The sequence below is a fragment of the Corvus kubaryi genome, unplaced genomic scaffold (genome assembly GCF_017639235.1).
Source record: "Corvus kubaryi isolate FWS band 111438036 unplaced genomic scaffold, C.kubaryi_AGA036_p1.0 37266, whole genome shotgun sequence".
Lineage (NCBI taxonomy): Eukaryota > Metazoa > Chordata > Aves > Passeriformes > Corvidae > Corvus > Corvus kubaryi.
Genome location: NW_024581081.1, coordinates 8,411,773 through 8,430,374, shown reverse-complemented (window position 1 = coordinate 8,430,374; position 18,602 = coordinate 8,411,773). Strand labels below are relative to the sequence as shown.

The 18,602-nt window shown below is 46.1% G+C and overlaps 1 long non-coding RNA gene across 1 annotated transcript; it reads right to left on the bottom strand.

Moving 5' to 3' along the window:
* Positions 1-3,596: 3,596 nt before the first annotated feature.
* Positions 3,597-18,014, bottom strand: LOC121663233. Its single transcript, XR_006015575.1, has 2 exons — positions 17,225-18,014; positions 3,597-11,848 (listed from the first exon to the last, which is right to left on the bottom strand). It is a non-coding gene; the product is annotated as an uncharacterized LOC121663233 (long non-coding RNA).
* Between the last annotated feature and the right edge of the window lie 588 nt (positions 18,015-18,602).

Genomic DNA, 18,602 nt, shown 5'->3' with positions numbered 1-18,602 from the left:
CCTTCTGCTCTTGCATTACAATGTCTGCAGTGTTGTAAGTGTCCTGTATCTGCTGAAGACTCAGGTACTTAAACATCTCCCTGAAGTAATTAGTTGTGTTTTTAAATTACTTACAACCTATGTAGTGCTGTAGGGGATGTGACAAAGGAGGGAGCATGAAGCCTGCAGAGTGGGAAGTATGGTGGCATCTGCTATTTTTAAGCACAAGGTCACCTCCACAGTATCCCCATACCCAGCGCCAGTGTCTGCCACCTGCCTGCCCTTCAAGGCTCTTGGTGGTCTTTGCCATGAAATCTTCAATTTTCTTTCATTCTTCCTTCCCCCTTGTTGCCCTCAAGAGATACCCTTTACAGTGCCATGCACCTTTTAGCCAAGTAAGCAATAACGCAAGAGAGGACTTGCAGCCATGGTGCCTTTTAGTGAGTGCATGAAAGGCCTGGGATCAAAGGCTGGCTACATCCAGCACTAGAAGGGTTGCAGTGGCACATTAGTACGACTTTTTTTTTCCCTTCCAGTTCAAACAGCCACACAAATTTTCCATTTTCAGCTTCTATTTTTTCCCTAGGTTCATGGGATGAGGATGAATGCCCTCTGAATCCTGGCTTCTTCCGTGGCAGACACTGCCTCTCACTGCTTTTGTCCTGATCCAACCTGGCTGTCACAAAGCTCACTGTGGCTCTTGTACCCAGTGCTGGTTCAGAACATCACTGCTCTGCCAGAGAGGGACCTTTTGCTTTACAGTCATGAGCAAATCAGTTTCTCTTGTGCCATACAGAAAAATATTACTGTGTTTTTATAGCGTTCTCCCGTACATGCTGATGAAGGGAGAGAGGTTCCCTTGGGCGACTCCCCATGGCACTCAGCATCTCAGTACCTATCCATGCATGTCAGCATCTCTGTTTTTCAGCTCCTCTGCTGAACACACTCTCCAGCGCATACTGGGATCATGCTTGTCTTTCCATAGCTGCATCCTATTGGTGCCCAAAATAATGAGCTACCAGCATGTCCTTTTCCCCTTCAGCCAGTTCCAGATGAGTTAGTTCCCAGTTCACAGCGTCAGTTCTCACTGTTAATCCATAAACTATAACCTCTACGTTGGGTACTGTTCAACGTAATTAGATTTCTATTACAAGATGTTCTTTCCTGCAGTTAAACAAGATTTGCCTTACTTAAACAGCCAGCCCCAGGTGACGTTTAATTGTAACCTTAGTGTTAAAGCCCTGTGCTTGCACGCCGTTCTCTCAAAGCGTCCAGTCCACCACACCATAGCCTGTACTTATCTTGACATGACATGTTAGCAATCATCCGTAGCTCCCTGGCAGTGAGACCCAGACTTGTCCTGCAGGATGTCAGCCCTCTTCCAAGGACCCGCTCTTTTCATGAAGAGAAGAATAAAACCAGGATGGCTTTAAGTCAGGTCACCCCGACTGCAGGGTTAAACACACTACCTGCTCTGGTGCAAGCAGGGGTGGAAAACAAAGGCACAATAGACCAAACAAGGTCATTAACAACAATTTGATCCAATTATGCATCTAAAACCAGGACTCTTTGTTTGATGATTTTTATTTTGTGCTGAGAGGGAAGGAAAAAGAACCTTACACACAATGGAGTGGCACTGGGTACTGAAAGGCATCTCCTCTTAGAGAAAGCAGCAGTAATACTTCCTAAATCCACCTGTATCTTGGTTGAGCGTTCATTTACCCTCGCTCTCACCACTGCCTTTCCCTGTGGTTAAAAAATGTTGGTATGCAGGAAAAGTTTCCTCCAACAGTGAGAAGTCTGCGGCCATGCCCCTGCCTGAGCCCAGTGGCTGCTTTGATGCCACAAGAGCATGACAGTAAGAGAAATGCCTGGGGAAGTGAATCAATAGCGGCAGGCTGGCCAGCTGCAGGGTGAGGATGGGGTAAATTGCTGGAAGAAACTTTCCCAGCCACCGGAGGAGTTGGGAGAACAATGCGGAGAAGAGGATGTGAGGCACTTCCCGCCTCTGGCCAGCCCTGCGCCAAGGAGTGCCGCAGCCTCCAGTGCTATCTTTGTCCCCCTGTCATCCTCTGGAGGCGGCCGTTGCTGTTGGCTGTGGGTTTCTACACTCGTTGTTTCTTTCAGCTCTCTCTTAGAGATCTAGCTGTCACTGGAAAACAAGGGAACCTTTTTCCCCAGCCTTTCTGGCTGACATCCACTCAGCCTGTCCGAGGCAGGTCTCTGGGCCAGACTGGGAGTGTGCTGGTTCCTCTCTAAGACCTGGCTGGTAGAGGAGTACTGATGATTTTTTTCTTTTCCCATCTCCCTTCCTTCCTCCTATTCCTGAGAGATGGAGATAGTGGATTTCTTGTTTGTTCTGCTTTCCCATCACATTTGTCTATTACCAGCCACTTGAATCTCTCGTCTATTTCCTGCAGAGCTGCTTCTCTCCACAATGTTCAAGTGCCTTTTGCAAGTGAAAAAAAAACCCAACAAAACAACCAAATGCCCCAGCCCTGTGATTTTCCTCCCTGCTATCAGGAAACAGGTTTGTTTGTTTTTTAATGAATGCAAAAGAATGCAGATAGCGGTGAGGAAAAGCTTGGGCACGGAGTTCAGCACTTCTTTATTTAGGCTCCTCCATGTATATCAGCTGAGCCCAGCAGGAGACAAAGCAAGAGCTGGATGTTATTTCAGGAAAAGCCTGGTCTTTCATGCTTGAGACAGAGTAGTGTCCCTGGAGGAAAATTCTGGGCTCCTGTTGTGCCTGGGTGATTTGGGCAGAAAAAGGTCAAGGAATTTCAGCAATGCTGCTTTTCTTCTCTGTCTTCCAGGCTCTTTGTAGCAGGTATCCCTAGGGCTACCCACTGCCACTGTGACAAGTTGGAGGGGCTTCACATCTGCAACTCTGCCTGGCCTGGTATTTCTCAGTGCTCTGGTGCCAGACATTTGCAGCTGCACGGGACTGGAGACAGAACAGGCAGATCCATGGCACGATGTGAGAGATGGATGGTGCATGGAGGTGCTGGGGATTCTGCCACTTACACCGCATGGGCAAGGTAGCCAGTCTAGGTGGCACGGGCTGAACACTAATAACAGGTTCATTCCAGCTGTGTGCTTGCTGGAAACAATGCACTGAAATCACGGTCACACTGATGTCCACACCAAAAAGAAAAAACAATTCCAAAGTGATGTGGCAGATAAAGCACAACATTTCTCTTGACTTACTGCTTGGCAGTTCATGCTAGTTAGTTTAGGTGTTTCTACCTTACTCAAATTTCAGTCTTGAAGCATCAGTTTAGCATGAAAAGTAGAAATGCATTACATAGAGCAAGATGCTTAGACTTACAATTTAATTCAAACGGCGTATACATTTTGGCCATGGGTCTTTGCTAAATGCAGCACAGATTCAGGCTTGGTCAGACTGAAACTGCATTTTTCAGTGCATAAAAAATTAATTGCACTTTCTTTACCTGGCTCTAGCTATGACATGGTGTGAATCACATCTTCGGGATACCTCAGTAGTTAAAGGCACATTTGTTCTTTGATATCAAGCAGCTCCAAGACAGGTCATGTCTATTTCCAATCCTGATATTCATTTTCCTGTGGTGTGCATATTTCTTCCTTAGTCATGCAGGATTTTTGCTTCTTTCAAAGTATGTCTTTTGTAGCAGATTTTTATGCAGATTTTTATGCAAGAACGTGTTACTAGGTTGTTTGCTATTGATGCAGAGAAATCTTTCATGCAATTTGCATCCCATTAACAGCTTCATGAGAGACGATCCTGATTCTAATGTCTCTGCACAATAAGCCAATAAAGCCAAATATGGAAGGGATTATGGAGTGTATTGCTGTTATACCCACAAAATGGTTCATATGTTCGAAAGAGAGTCATCGACTCATCTGACACCTAAGGTTAGTCCTAAGAGTTACTACAACTGATATTTTTCAGCAGTCCTTTGTCTGTGTTTTATCTCCTGTTGGTTTCCACCTCAATTTTCTTGCGCTGCTAGCAGAAACAGAAGAGGAGCCCCAGCCTGCAGCCTTGCGCGTGGGCATCCTATGCAGCCTGATGGGTGGATGCTGCTGGATTTCAAAAAAGCACTGCTGTTACATCATTTCTCTAGTGCTGGAATACCAGCAGAGGCTGCCTTGGGGCATGTATAGGTGCTAGCCAGTGTCCCTGCCACTGACACCTTCCTGGAGGCATATTTACACCTATGCTTTTCCTTTGGGAGAGGCCAGGTGTCTGTGCTAAGCCTTTCAGATCTGCTGCCCATCTTTGATGCTGCTGGCACTGTGTAGGTCAGTGGGCACACTTACCTGCTGTGGAGGAATGACTCTCTCCCCCAGTGCCAAAGTTTCAGTCCTTAGCCTTGAGGGGTTTTTATTGAGTTTTGTAAACAGGGTACTGGAAGTGAAGAGCAAAGGTGAGAAGCTGGCCTCCTGCTGCCTGAGACTCTACAGCTCTGCAGAGGGATGCAAGGAGGTACCTGCATGGGGAAACAGCCCTGAGCTATGGTTTCTGCTCCCATCCCTCAGAGAGCATATTTGTACACAGTTTTTCAGAAAAGTGTGTCTGTGAGGGATGAGGTGGTGGAGGAACAAATCTGGTGGGAAGCTAGCTTGGAAGAGAGAGGTAGCATGGTGTGAGAGGGAAAGGTGACAGTCCAGAGCATGGTGGGGCCTGCGCACAGCTGACTTTTCCCTCCCTCCACCAGATCCTTCCTTGTTTTCTCCTGCTTCATTTAGGAACAGCAGTCACAAGTCAGCTCAGCTATCTGGCTCACTTATGCCCTCTCTTTTCCTGCAGGATGCAGCCTGAAGTTCTCAAATAAAATTGAGTAATTGTCCAGGCTCATGGGAAACACATGAAAGGGCACTCTCTTGAACTGTGGCAATGCCCAGACCACATTCCCTCCCAGTGCACATGTAATGCTCTGCGTGTTTTTAACCAATTCAAGGTTTTCACATGCTCGGTTCCCTAATAGAGAGTTTCTTCTCTCTGTAACAAACAGCACTCAAAAAAGTTTTTTACCTTCTTTGGTCACATTTGTACATGCTCTTCTGTTTCAATTGCTCAGCCATTATAGGCCTTCAGCATATTTTGTTTGCATATTGTGTTTTCAGCCTCACGATTATCAGTGTTGTCTTTATGCCTCCACTTGATTTAGAGAGGGTTTGTAAATGCCAGTGGAGCCAACCACACAAGCAGCTTCCAACCACGCAGCAGGAGGTGTTCAGAAACGCAGAAGTGATGAGCTGGATGTGGTTCCAAATGAGCTCAGCATAATATTCCCCAGTACAGAGATCCCCTGTTGATCGCCCCACAACTGGATTGTGACATCTCCCTCAGGTGCCAGCCACCCCCTGCCCCTTGGCATGGAGGGTTGGGGTGCCTGGGCACATGTGTATGGTGGGCTCATAATCTTGGGCTGCTGTGGATGGGGCAGATCTGGTGTTGCCAGGACCTGGCAAGCCCCAGCATGGCGAGACTCACAGGGTGCACAGGTTTTGGTGTGCTGGAGCTGGAGGTGGCCTTGGGGGGCTCACACAGATGCACACTGTGTGAGTGACCTGCCCACACTGCACGGGAGGCTGGATGCGGCACAGCCCTTCATGGTAGCAGGAGGTCAGCAAGCAGCATTCCAAACATCCTCTGCACATACCCACGTGTGCGCACAAACCTGTGGGAGGGATTTTTTGCAGTCAATATTGAGCACTGATGCCTTTTTTTTCAGCAGCATTTTTAGTCATGGCACATTCACACAAGGTCTGCTTTACCTTTAACTTCATTAAATGTCTGTTGCTGCTACCCATCTTCAAGACAGCAGCACCATTAGCAGATGACCTGCAGATTTTTCCATTTGTTGCAAATCACTGATCAGGTGTGGTTCCTCTTTCTGAGACCGACAGGGTGCACTGGCTGGGCTTGGCAGTGGCAGGGGCTGGATACCAGCTTCAGATCTGCATTAGGGGCTGAGTCAGCCCAGCTGTGATGTCTTCTGATTCATGGTCTGACATCTGACCTCACGTCTCCACATGACATGACTTTGAGCCGACTGCATGCCTTGGGACAGGCCCAGGTTTGGTACGGTGTTCATCTATGGACCGCCCTGAGGAGAGGGTCTCAGTCACCTCCCAGGGTGTAGGATGTCTGGGAACTGCATCTGTTACCCTACAAATGCAGCTTCATTGCCTCAGGACTTTGCACTGTCCCAAGCTTTTGCGTTCCTTAAATTTCAAAAATCTGTATGGCGTAACTTAATCAAAGACTTAAAAGGACAGTTCAGCCAGCTTTAATATGTCCCTCTCTTGTTTTCTTTTCCCTTTCTCTCAGGCTTTGAAATTTCCTTTCCTCTGGACTGTATATTTTATCCTTTATCTTTTTCTTCTACAACTCTACTATGGTGATGCCTAGCAAAGACCAGGACCCTGTTAGGCACAGTCAACAAAAATGGTCGTCAAAAAGCCTGACTATAAAATGCCTTTTTTGGAAGTTTCTGCCTTCAGTTACTTCTTTCACTACTTTGTCTTCCATCCTTCTTCTGGATATTTCATTCCTTCCTTTTCATTTCAAGTTTTTGAAACCCAAAACTCAGGACTGTTTCGGGTTATGGTTCAAGCCACAACACTTCAAATGTTGTGCTCTTTGGTATAGCTTCCTTTAGCTACAATTTTATTTCTTTGGGACCTTCTGTTCATTCTCTCTAATGTTTTCCACCATGGCACTGCAATGCTTGCACTGGCACTGAAGGCTTTTATATTCACTGGAGGCAATAAGGATTGACATGCACACACAGACAGGGTCAGAGCTTCTGGGGTGGCTTGCTTGGGGGATTTCAGGCCGGTTGTGCAGGTTTCATCATTTAGGACACTGGCTGTGTGCAGATGCCTTCAGGCTTTGGGGAGCAGAAAGCTTCAGGACTGCTTTTGGGTAGAAGACAAGCTGATGGGCCCAAGAGCATAGCTGAGGCCTTGACAGGTTACAAAGAATCATAGAATCCCAGGCTGGTTTGGGTTGGAAGTGATCTTAAAGACCATCCAGTTCAGCCCCCTCTGCCAGGGGCAGGCACACCTTCCACTAGACCAGGTTGCTCAAACACATCTGTTTGCAGTGTCACTTCCTATCACGCCTGCAACACAGGTAAATGTTTGCACTGTCATAACATTTCTTCTGCTGGAGCTCCCTGGCTGGGGACACTGCAGCATTTTCTGCAGGGCACGTGGCCTTGTGTGGGGGCGTACGAAATCTCATCTAACAAAAGTACAGCTAGGCAGTGTTTTATATGTTTGACATATATAACAATGCGTATCACAGCAAGGAACTCAGTGTCAAATCAGTACACAGTTAACAAGAACCCAACAAATGGTAAAACAAGTGAACATACCCAAGTCAGACTGTTTTACACTGTGCACGATCATATCCAAGGCATAAGTTCAAGGGATCCAGCCTGCAGCATTTATTAAAAAATGTGGTGTGTGGTTTTTACCTGTGCCACAACCCCCCTTCTTAGATTATCCTTGGGTATTTAAGGTCAGGAAGCATCATTATAGCTACCTATTCTGTTGTACCAGTAGGAGACTGGGTCATGAGAAGACAGAAATTAATTAATCTGGTGAAGGGAGAAAGGATTCAGATGGGATTGCTGAGAACTTTTCCTGTATCAAGTGCTCAGCTTTGTGGGCAGCCAGGCAAATGTATGACACTGATTTCGGGTGATGAAGTGTGGAAGTCTAGGGTGGCAAATTGAGAGTCCTGGGAAGAGAGCAAGGCCAGAGGGGAAGACACTAGTAAGCAGAGAGGGCTACAAAACTGCATGATATAAAACCCTGGGAAGAGCTTTAGGGTGACGTCTTACATGAATTGGAGGACAGCAGAGCTGCATTTCTAGAAGGGAAGGCAGGGAACAGTAGGTATAAGGGGTATTACAGCCAAAGAGGCATTTGAGGCAAGGATTTCTACTAACAGCAAGAAGCAGGCAACATTTGCAACACCAGTACAGTCCATAAAGGATACTAGAGAGGAGGATGCTGTCAAGGTGACAGAGGACAAAGAGTGAGTGTGAGTATTCAGAGCCATGGTGTTGCTCAGTAAGCTGCAAGAGGAAACCTGTAGCAACAGATTCCCAAAAGCTTGCAACAAAATACCACTTTTGTCAATGGGACACCACCAGGTAGGCTGCAAGCAAATTCTAACATCACCCCATTGTATTACACTGGCTCAATTGACACTGAGTTTATGTCTTCCCTCCTTTTTCTGACCAAAGCTATTTCATTAAAGATACAATTACACTGATTGGTTCAGTTGTCCTCACTGAGAAATGGCTTCCAGTATTGGAGATGTTTAGATGCAAGCTGTGAGTTGAATCCCAAAGACTATCCACTCCTGGAAGTTGTTGGAGATGGGGCCGGCAGAATCACTGTCTGGCCTGACTGCTCCTCCCCAAGCCCCATGTGGGATTTTGCATTAGTGCTCAAAGCCCTCTAACACTGGGTATTCTTCAACTCTGGGCAGCCTACTCTGGTGCTCTGATTCAAGATTCTAGTGGCCCAGATGGACTTAGAAATGAGATATTCCTTTCCTGGTTTATATGTTAGATAATCACTAGCATGTTTTCCTAGCCTCTACACTGTGGTACAGACTATCTTATTAACACAGTTTTTTGGGTTTAGACTACTCAGCCTTTTCCACTTGGCACCATTTCTGGACCATTGCCATTGCTCTCTTTTGCACTTTCTGCAATCAGCTCAATCTCCCTGAACTACAGTGGCCAAAACTGCACAGATGACTACAAATGAAGCCTTGACAACATAGACAACAGGGGAAGACTGGTTTCCTGTTTGTCACAGGCTGCACTTCTGTTTGTTCACCTCATTAGTGTACTTTCATTTTTTACTGCAGCATGACCACGCTCATTCATATTGAACTGACACCCCTAGATCTTCTTCTTCTCGGAACTGCTGCTGTGCTGGTTGTTCCCCAGTTGGTCTTGTAGTCCTTGATGACACCTACAAAGACCCAGAGCTCCGTTTGTCCATTCCAAATGGTGCTTTGCTTCCCATCCCATCCCATCCCATCCCATCCCATCCCATCCCATCCCATTCCATCCCTCTACCTCATTTGTCAAGATTGTTTTGCATTCTCCTCCTGTTCTCCAAAGTGCTTGTTCTTCATAGTGTCCTGTGCTAATTTAATAAGTGTTCCCTGCTCTTGTTGTTTTTTTTTTAAGATATTAATGAAAATACTGTGTGCTGCCAGACATAAAACAGATGGCTTCAGACTTCATTTGATACGTACTGCCAGTTTGACAGTGAAACATTTATAACTGCTCTTAGTCTGGTTTTCCAACCAGCTGTACACTCCTCTAATGGCAGGTTCTTCAAAGCTGCACTTCTTTGCTTGGTTTATGAAAGTGTCAGGTGAGATAAAGGCAAAAACTGCACTAAAATCAAGATCTAAGACCTACAGTAGAAGGAAATTAGATTGATTTGATGTGATTTGTTCTTGTCAAATCAGTACTCACTGTTCTTCATCTGCTTGTTGTCTTCTAGGTGCTGGAAAATAGTTTATCCGATTACCACTTCCAGTAATTTTCCAGGAATTGAAATTAATCTGTCTGGTCTCTGATTCCTCCTGTCTGCCCTCCCCTTTTTGTGGTAGGTGCTAGATTTGCTTTTCTCAGTGTGCAGAAACACATGCCCCCATCCCTGACTTCTGTGCTGATGGTGCTGAGTGGGCTTCAGCTGCTTTACTCATCATGGCAAAAGAATTTTAGGGCTTGTCAGTTGGAATATATCTGACTTATTTAGACACTGTCTGACCTCTTTGTTCTTTCTTGCAGCCGGTATTCTTACCCTTGGACTGCTTATGCTGGTTGTGTTAAACAGGGTGCTTTTGACCAAAACTGAATGACAAAATATCAAACACTTTTGCATGTTTGACATCATCAGCTCAGTGTCTGCTTCTCTTTGTGAAACCCAGCTCTTTCTCTGGCTCTCCTGTTGCTATTAGTGCATACACTTCATGCCCACTGTTTGTTGCATCACTTGCATCTTCATGTTGTTCCTCCATGCTTATGCTGCTCTTTCATACTTACTAACGTGACCTAGTTCCACTTTCTGTGTGCTTCCTCTGCACTTCTGAAACTAATGAAGAGCTCATGACTTAGCCAGTTGATACCTTGCTAGCTTCCCTCTGTACTTGTGCTAAGTTGCCCCAGGACAAAGAAGCTCACAGTAGTTATGTGCCTTTCATACAACTTCCTTAGGGCACTGCCAACTCCCCAAATGTCCTTTCTGCCTTGGATTTGTTCCTCTGGGCTTGTGTGTACTAACACTGTGAGTTAGCTAAAGTCTGTCTCAAAGTCCACTGTTTTGTCTTTGTGGGTTGTTTTTCTCTGCCTCCTTTCCTAGTAATCATGACTTCTAATACTTCAAGACCACTCTCACACCAGTTGCCTGTCACCATCACCGGCAAAATCAGTTCCCCTGTTCTAATTAGAATAAAAATTTTCAGAGTAGCTGTCCAGGAAGAAGCTGGAGAGATGGCAGCTGCAGTCAGTTCAGGGAAGAGCACAGACAGAGTACCAGAATAGAGCCAGACAGAAAAGTCCCTGCATATTTAGCACTTAGAATTACTTACCTGTGAACTTGTTTCCAGGAGATGTGGCTAATAGTGGTGGAAATACGTGTGTTACTTGTATAAAACATGAGCAGTAAAAGTATGTTATTAAAATACTTTCTCAGTTCTGTTTGTCTGTCTTAGGATGGTTTTATGGTCTTTGTACAATAAGAAGGCTTAGGCCTTACTAGCATATAGTTAATCTTCTTTATTCAGTTATGCATTGACACTAAAATGTGTTTTTAAACACAGAGATTCAGGCCAAGCAGAGCTGTTTTGTCTTCACTGCATCCATCAATGAGCCAGACCCTCCAGCTTCTCAATGGCCAACCAAGATACATCTGGCCTTCAAGACCAGATTAATCTTTTCCAGACAGCTTTTTCCAGTGCACAGTGTGCACTGCTCCTGGTAATGTCTCACTCTAGCTGCATTAGTGCTACAAAAGCTTTCTTATGCAAAACTCCAAGCCAAAACCTACCTTTTTGGAACTGCTTGTCCTCTCTTCTCTGCTGCCATCTCACCCAAGCTTACCCTCATCCATCCTGGGACTGTCCCTGGGTGCCTGCCCCTGTGATATTCTGGAAAAGCTCCCCTGAGTGGGGTGAAGGCAAGTTGGCTTTTGGCTGTTATCTGTGGCCCTGGCATGTTCCTGCTGACATCCCTTTAGGTACTGAGAGATTCGCCAGCAGGGTGTCTGGTAACTCTGCTGCAAGTTATTTTAATAACATTATTGATTTCATTACTTCACCATAGTTTTGCTTCACTACATCAAGTCCTGGCATTAGGGGTGAACTAGCAGCTAGTTAATTCAGTATAAATGGTGTTTCTTTATGGGGCATCCAGAACTAAAGAGAGCTCCCAAAGCTGCCATGGATATTTGCCCAGAAGCTGGGATGGTTGCTAAAGAAGCTGTTGGCTTTAATGCTCCAAACAACCATATGAGGACAGCCTTATAACTAATTCCTCTTGACATAATTGTATAAAAAGAAAACAACCCTTCCACTATTGTAGAAGAGCTATGATGATACATCAACAGCTGGTATCCTTGCAAGCAGTCTGATTTCTGTTCTTTGTCTAGAAATTGTTGATCTAATGTGTCCTCCGATGGTTGCTCTTTGAGTCATAGGAAGCTCCTTGGGAAAGTGCAGAGACCTTCAGACCTCAGGGAGAATAAACTGATCACAAGTGGTTGATTGGGTGAACCACGGCGCTAACACTGCATATTCTCCTACTAGGATGGGTCTTGAAAAGCCAGTTTCTTACTAAAAAGAAAAAAAAGCCCAAATTTACAAAATTCTGTCACAGTGCATCCTTCTTTTATGGTCTAATTCAGAATCAATTCTCATCAGCTGGAGAACACTCCTGGTCATGCTCGTGGTTTTTTGATCAGACTGTACAATGCTTAAAAACACCTGTGAAGAAAAGGTGGGAAGATTTGAAAGGTTTCCCCATAAAGACATGGATGGGTAATGTATTTTCTAAATACATACCTAGAGGCTTAGACAACTGGTGTATTTGCATCAGCCTACTCTGATTAAAAGAAACCACACTACTGGAAGCAGAGAACCCCCCTGAACCCATAGCTCATCTTCCCTGAAGTAAAATCAAAAGTAGCAGTGCCTACTCATGGTTTCCTAAAACAAAGCATCTATAAAAAGTAACTCACCTGAGGGAAAAGCATGTTGTAACAGGTAGTCTTTCCACTGCTCCTCTGAGAACACCCAATGGTCCAAACCCCTGCACCTACCCCCCACTGCTCAGATCTCCTGCTTTGCCAGGAGAGGACTGAAAGCCACACGTCAGTCCCAGGACTCAACCTGCTATTGACACATTTGCAGAAGTAGCTGGAAGGACAATTTACCCTACCTCTTCCCTACTGTTTTTTTTGTTCCAATAATTCAGTTCATGTCCATCCTGAAGAATTAGTTCACCAAAGAGCTTACCTGGTAGGAAACTGAAGAATTCTGGAGAGAAAATAAGTCTTAGTTAATAAATATAAAAACAAACAGCTCAGTAATGTGGAATATGAGTTCCAAATTTACATTTAAAAGCTTTCAAAACTAAACCATGAAAGTGAGGCCTGACTTCGGTAACAGCGCTTAGAGTGAAAAGCCAGCATGGAAAAAACCTAACTGAAAATTCATTTGAAAATGCTTTCATAAAAATAAGAATCATAAGAAGCAAGCTGGAATATAAACCAAATTTTGCAGTAGTACTTTACAAATTGTCTTGATTTTGGAAGGATGCAGAGTGCATGCTAAGATCAGCTGCCTGCCCAAACAATTGTATAATAAATGGCATTATGTTTTTCATCCCCAGCACAATCTCCAGCCATACAGTACTTTTATTTATTAGGAGAGTGTTCAGCCACAATGACAGCTGAAGTGAGGAAGGAAATGGCTTCAAGAACATGGAAAGAATCCCATAAGGTTAAGGGAGTAAAATGGGGAAAGGTACTTTAAAGTACAGGTGGTGATGTAAATTACTGAACATTTGAAATGTTTACCCTTGGTAATTTTAATCACATTGTGAAAGCAATCACTCATGTTTTTGTGAGCCACTTGATTTATTGGAAGCTTTACATCATCAGTTGCAGCTCAGGAGCCAGCCCACCACCCAGGGCTGTAGGCAGGACATGCCGGGTGCTGCAGCACACTGAGCTGGCTCAGAGCCACTGCTGCCAGGTACCCACCACCAGAAAAACAGCAGCAATCATCCAAAATGGGGCACCGATGCCCAGAAACATTGAAGTTGACCCATGAATTCTACATGGACACCAGAGAGCATCCTCAAAGCCATCCCTTTCTCCAAGGGGGACATGCTCACCTGCAGAGTCGTGCTGGGCTGAAGGCTAGGGGCTGGTGGTTGGGTCTTCTTTGCTTTGTGCAGGGAATGAGCTGAGCATGTCTCAGTGTGCAGCATCTCTGACTCTTTTCAGAGATGCCTGCTGGGGTTTAGCCACCTCCTGGGTGTGCTGCTCCAGGGCCAGGGCCATGGAGGTGCTCCCTCAACCTCCAAGGACACCTGGACCATGGCAAGATGGCCTGGGAATGAAGCTGGTTTTGAAGCATCCCATGGAGATTGTGCCTACAGAGAACTGGAAGGGCACCTCAGGGTGCTTTATGCAAGATGAATATTGTCAGACACATAGCTGCTTCACAGATTTGATCACATTTCCTTCCACACTGATTCCACCTCCTGCTGTTCTTCACGCACTGACTTATCTTGCCACTGTATTTGGAGATTTCTCTTGTGTTTGTTATCTAAAAATAACTAAATTATTTTCCTTGATGCCATTTCTTACCAAAAAAAGAGTTGTTGACTGAACTCTTGTATCATTAGCAAGTGCTACCAAATGTCACCCATAGTATATCACAATAAACACAGTGATATAGGCAAAAAAGGGTTAGGATAAGCAGGTGATATTTCAGTGTGATTAAAGCATGAACATATCTAATGCCTGTCAAATGACTGGATCTCATTTATATAGGCAAGATTTTGGTGACCTGCCAGAGCTGATGACAAAATATTCCTCACCCATTTCTTTTCTTTTTTTGCTTCTTTTTCCCCTTAATTGACTTAGTTGGATTTCCAGAAACTACATGCCAGATCTTTTGCTGGGAGTTTTGTCTTTATCATTATTGAGGTAGGTTCTGATCTTAAATGTTTAGTATTTGAACCACTCAGTCTTCCTGAATCCGATTTCAGCTATAAACTGAATATGGTATGTAGTGGCATAAGCACAGTATGCTTGTTGGGGCAGCTTTTTGCCTTTTTCCTGAAACAGATTTAGCAGATCCATAGGCTGAAGGATTTTCCCTTTACTCAGTCATCATCCTCTCTACAAGGAAATCTTTCCCTTCCATTGGAGTTCCCAGTGAGGTCCATGCTCTCATTTCTGTTCCCTGAGGGGTGACTGTAAGGTGATGAAAAAGGCAGCATGACTGGGCACCACTCTCTCTCAAACTACCTCCTGCCCACACATCAAATTCCCCTTGCTGTCAGTCAGTGTAATTACCATAATATAAACATTGTCCTGAATGCTATTAAAAGTGCAAATGATGTCCATCTAGCCTGAGGAATGGCAAATAAGCAGTTCCTTTGCAGCCCACTTCCTCCTGGCCCCAGCACACATTGTGCAGATGATGTTCTGCTGTGACACGTTTGTGAGCTCTCAAAGTTGCATCTATTTTTTTCTTAATCTGAGCAATGAAGCTGCAGACTTAGAACATAACAGCCATTTAGAAACTGCATGACTTTCCCTAACTGTCTGTAACAGTTTCAAGATAAGTCATTTTAAAAAGAATTACTTTAAATGGAGACTGCTTTAAACCAGACCTTTGTACTTCTTGTTTTTGCTTTTATCTTGGCACAGATGCTTACCCTCTCTCCAGCTTCTTTGTAGAGTTCATTATGCAAAGGCAAAGAAGCTACACTAACATTGTAATTTTGTTTGGCAAGGTGAGCCACAAAACATATGCTGTGTCATGCCTTTTTATTACTGTGCAAGAATTGCCAAAGCAGCCTAAAGGAGGAATCAAGGACACGATCATTGTGAGGAAAAGAGGAAACAGCCCAGTTTTACAACACTCAGGCTTGTAACCACTTGTGGTAGATAGTTTCAGAACTGGTTTAATTTTAAATTATTTTCTTACCAACTGACAACAGCTTTGAAGTGACTGGTGTTTAACACCACCACTTTCTGATCCACATTGAGTAATTTTTCAGTGCCTGGAGATCCAAGCCCTACCTGTGAAGTGGGCACTGTGTAGGCTGAGACTGCCCCATCCTCTCCCTGCACCAGGAGATGGCACATCTAAAGCCAGCCCAAGCCAATTGAGAAAGAGAGCCTCCTTGAGCAGGCACTGACATCCCTTTTCCACAACAGGGAGGACGGCATGTTGCACCTTATTCTGATCATGCTCCAAGAGCAAAACCTGCACTTCTCAGTCTAGACAACCTGTAATCAGGCAAGGGAAGAGCAGGCAAAGGGAACAATTAATGGGTGTGATCTCAGCCTCTTGCAGCCTGCCTTAAAAACCTCCAAGGACTGGTTTTATGAGTGGGCATCTGTGGGAGCACAGAGGAGTCCCCCCATATCCATGTCTCCTCTGGGGGCCACCCATGCCATGAGTGCCCCACTCCTGCTCCCTTCCCATGCTGTGCTTTCACTTGAAGGGGATAAAGGAAATTATATGGCTGGAAAAGAACCCAAAAGGTAAATTATTTTTAACTTGGTCCCAGATGTGAGCCTCCATGCAGCCCCAGAGCAGGGCTAGGTATGAGCAAGAGGTTTGAGAGGGGAAGAAGGCAGTTTTCACTGTAACGAAAAGTCCCGTTGCAACATCTCCCAAGTACTTTGGTTGCAATTCCTCTGAGCCCATCTGAAACTTTGGAAACAGCTTGAAAGAAGCGGCTGTGCGGAAGGAGGCCCGGTGCCCCCAAGGGGAGCAAACCCCAGGCACAAGTACTGGCTGCCCACCCATCCCACACCTGCTGCCTGTGTTCCACCAAGGGTAGGTAGCGCTGGCAGGAAAGGAGAGGGCAGAAGCAAAGGGCACAACTCCCTTCACTGCTCGGTCCCAGATGTGGTGAACCTTCGGAGGGCAGATGGAGGAGAAGAGGAAGAGACATTCATATTACAGTGTACAAAAGAGGTAACGAAAGTGTGGTGATGCCAGTCACTCTCTGCATGCCGCGGAAACACAGGGGCAGCCTCACCCTTTTCGTTGAAGCCAGGGTGTTTGTTGTGTTGAGGGGAGCAGGAACCACCCCAGCCAGACCCCCCCTTGCCTCCAGCCACTGCAGGCTGGCATAGGACAGGGGGATTGGTGGAGGCAGATGAGATGGGGGGTGTCTCTGGGGGTGGTTGCTGATCTGTTAGGCTGAGTCAGGCATGAGACACTTCTATGAGCTGGGAAAACACCCAAAAAGGAGAAGTGGAGATGTTTGCCTCCCCAGTCAGTTTGCTCGCCATTAGTGTTTTCCTACTTCCCTGTCCTAAGTAAACACACTTTTTGTATGTCAGACTTCAAAGAAGTGATAACCAGCTTGGGGCAAACGCCTGTGGGAAAGGGACAAGGCAAGAATGCCTTGACAAATGCCCCAGCACCAGGCTTGTTCCCACCCTGCTGATGGCCAGGCACAGGCTGGAAAGGCAGAGGCTGGTTAAAAGCAATGATGCCTGTGAAGTTCAGATATGCAGGGAGCGATGAACAGGTTTGCAAGTTGGAGCTCAGAGAAGGAGAGCACAGCAACACCAGTGTGATGGGAATAAAAGACAGGTTTCCTCAGAGACACAAACGAAACCTCGCTGTCCCACTTAGAGCTGGTCTCAACACCACATATGGCAGGTGTCTGAAGCAAGGCAGTAACACTAAACATGTCTCTTCAAAGGACAAAACACAGAAGAAACTTTCCAGCTATCATTTTTTTGTAACTCAGACAAAATGCCAGAGAGGCTTCTTTGATTGGCCTTCCTTTCTCCTCCCAGGCGAGGACACGGAAGGGACACTGGCCCGTGGGACAGGAGATGTGCTGCATGGAGCACCCGTTCCCAGCACATTTGCTCTGACAGCCACCCTGGTCTCTGTGGATTTTGGAAAAAAAAGTTACCACTGCAGAAATCTGTCACTTACATTTAATATCCTGTTGTCTGTGAGATGCAGTCCTTTTGGGAAATTCAGTCCTGGCAGTTAAAAATAAAGCAGCCGTGTGGAAATAGTGAGACAAACAGCTCTGCCCCTGTGCACCCAAGCCAGCATGCCTGGAGTCCTCAAAGTCCAGCCGTACTCAGCCCAGATCAAGTCCATTCCCCACAGGAGAGCTGTTCTGGAAGCTAGCTGGAAATGCATCCCAGCAGAACAGTATCACTCACAGCATTTACCTGCAGTTGATGTGGAGTTACAGTGACATGAGACTTCTCTATGGCTGCACCAGGCTATTTTAAATTCGAGGCAGGCATAAGGCATGTGACAGTACATGTTGTTCATGTGGGGAAACTCTTTCGTTAATATTCACGCCTTGGGACTGGCCTAGGGTAGACAGTTTTTTTGAGCATGCGACACATTTAAAATGCAGGCTTGCCTTTAATGCCTGGAACATTGATGCAGCTAAAATCATTGGTTCACCTAAAATCAGACCTTCAAAGAAACCCCATTTCCTCTGAGCACCAACAGACTTACTTGTACGGGTAGAAATATTCTTGATCTTCAGTCACCAAAGGCTAATCTCTCTCAGAGTGAAAGAAAAAGTAAAACCTCAAGAAGCTGCGGGATGTGTGGGAGGTAATTTTTATATCTGAACAGTTATTTGAACCAATACAGCGGTATAAAAACATGTCTCCACCGTCCTTTTGCTCTGGAAACAGAGTTTAGAGGATTTCGAGGACACGTGGGTCTCCAGGCCACACTGTCAGTAATTCGTACAGGGTTGGACGCAGAAGCGACACATGTCCGCACGGCCTGCGCTGCTGTCGGAGCCCCCGGGAGCTGCGGGAGGCTGCGGTGCCCGGGCCGCAGCAGCGGGCTCCTGCAGCAGCACGGCTGCCCGCCGGCTCGCCGGGCAGGGCTGGTGCGGGCAGGCCGGGTGTGCAGCCCGTACCCGGGCACGGCAGGGCGGGCAGCCGGGGCAGCAGCCGCGTGCCCCTCACGCCGAGTTGTCTCTGCCTGTGAGTCACAGCCCTGACTCATGAGCTGCTGTGGATTAAGCTGTAATTTGAAGATGTTGCCGCCTACATCTGTCTGCACTGCTCCTCTCCCGGAGGTGGCAGAAACACTCACACAGTCATCTCAAAAATTCGGCCAGACGTGCTAGTTCAAACCCCAGGTGAGGGCAGGTTAGGCTGAGTGAGGAGGCGAGCACACACCTTGCAGCAATAAACCCGGGGAGGAGGTTTCCATCCCACTCAGAGACTGGGAGATGTCTGCCGCTCCCGCCTGCCAGCTCCCGGCCATGGCTCTCACTGGCTCCTGCCATGGCTCTCTCATCTGCCCCCTGCCCAAACCCCTTGCCTGG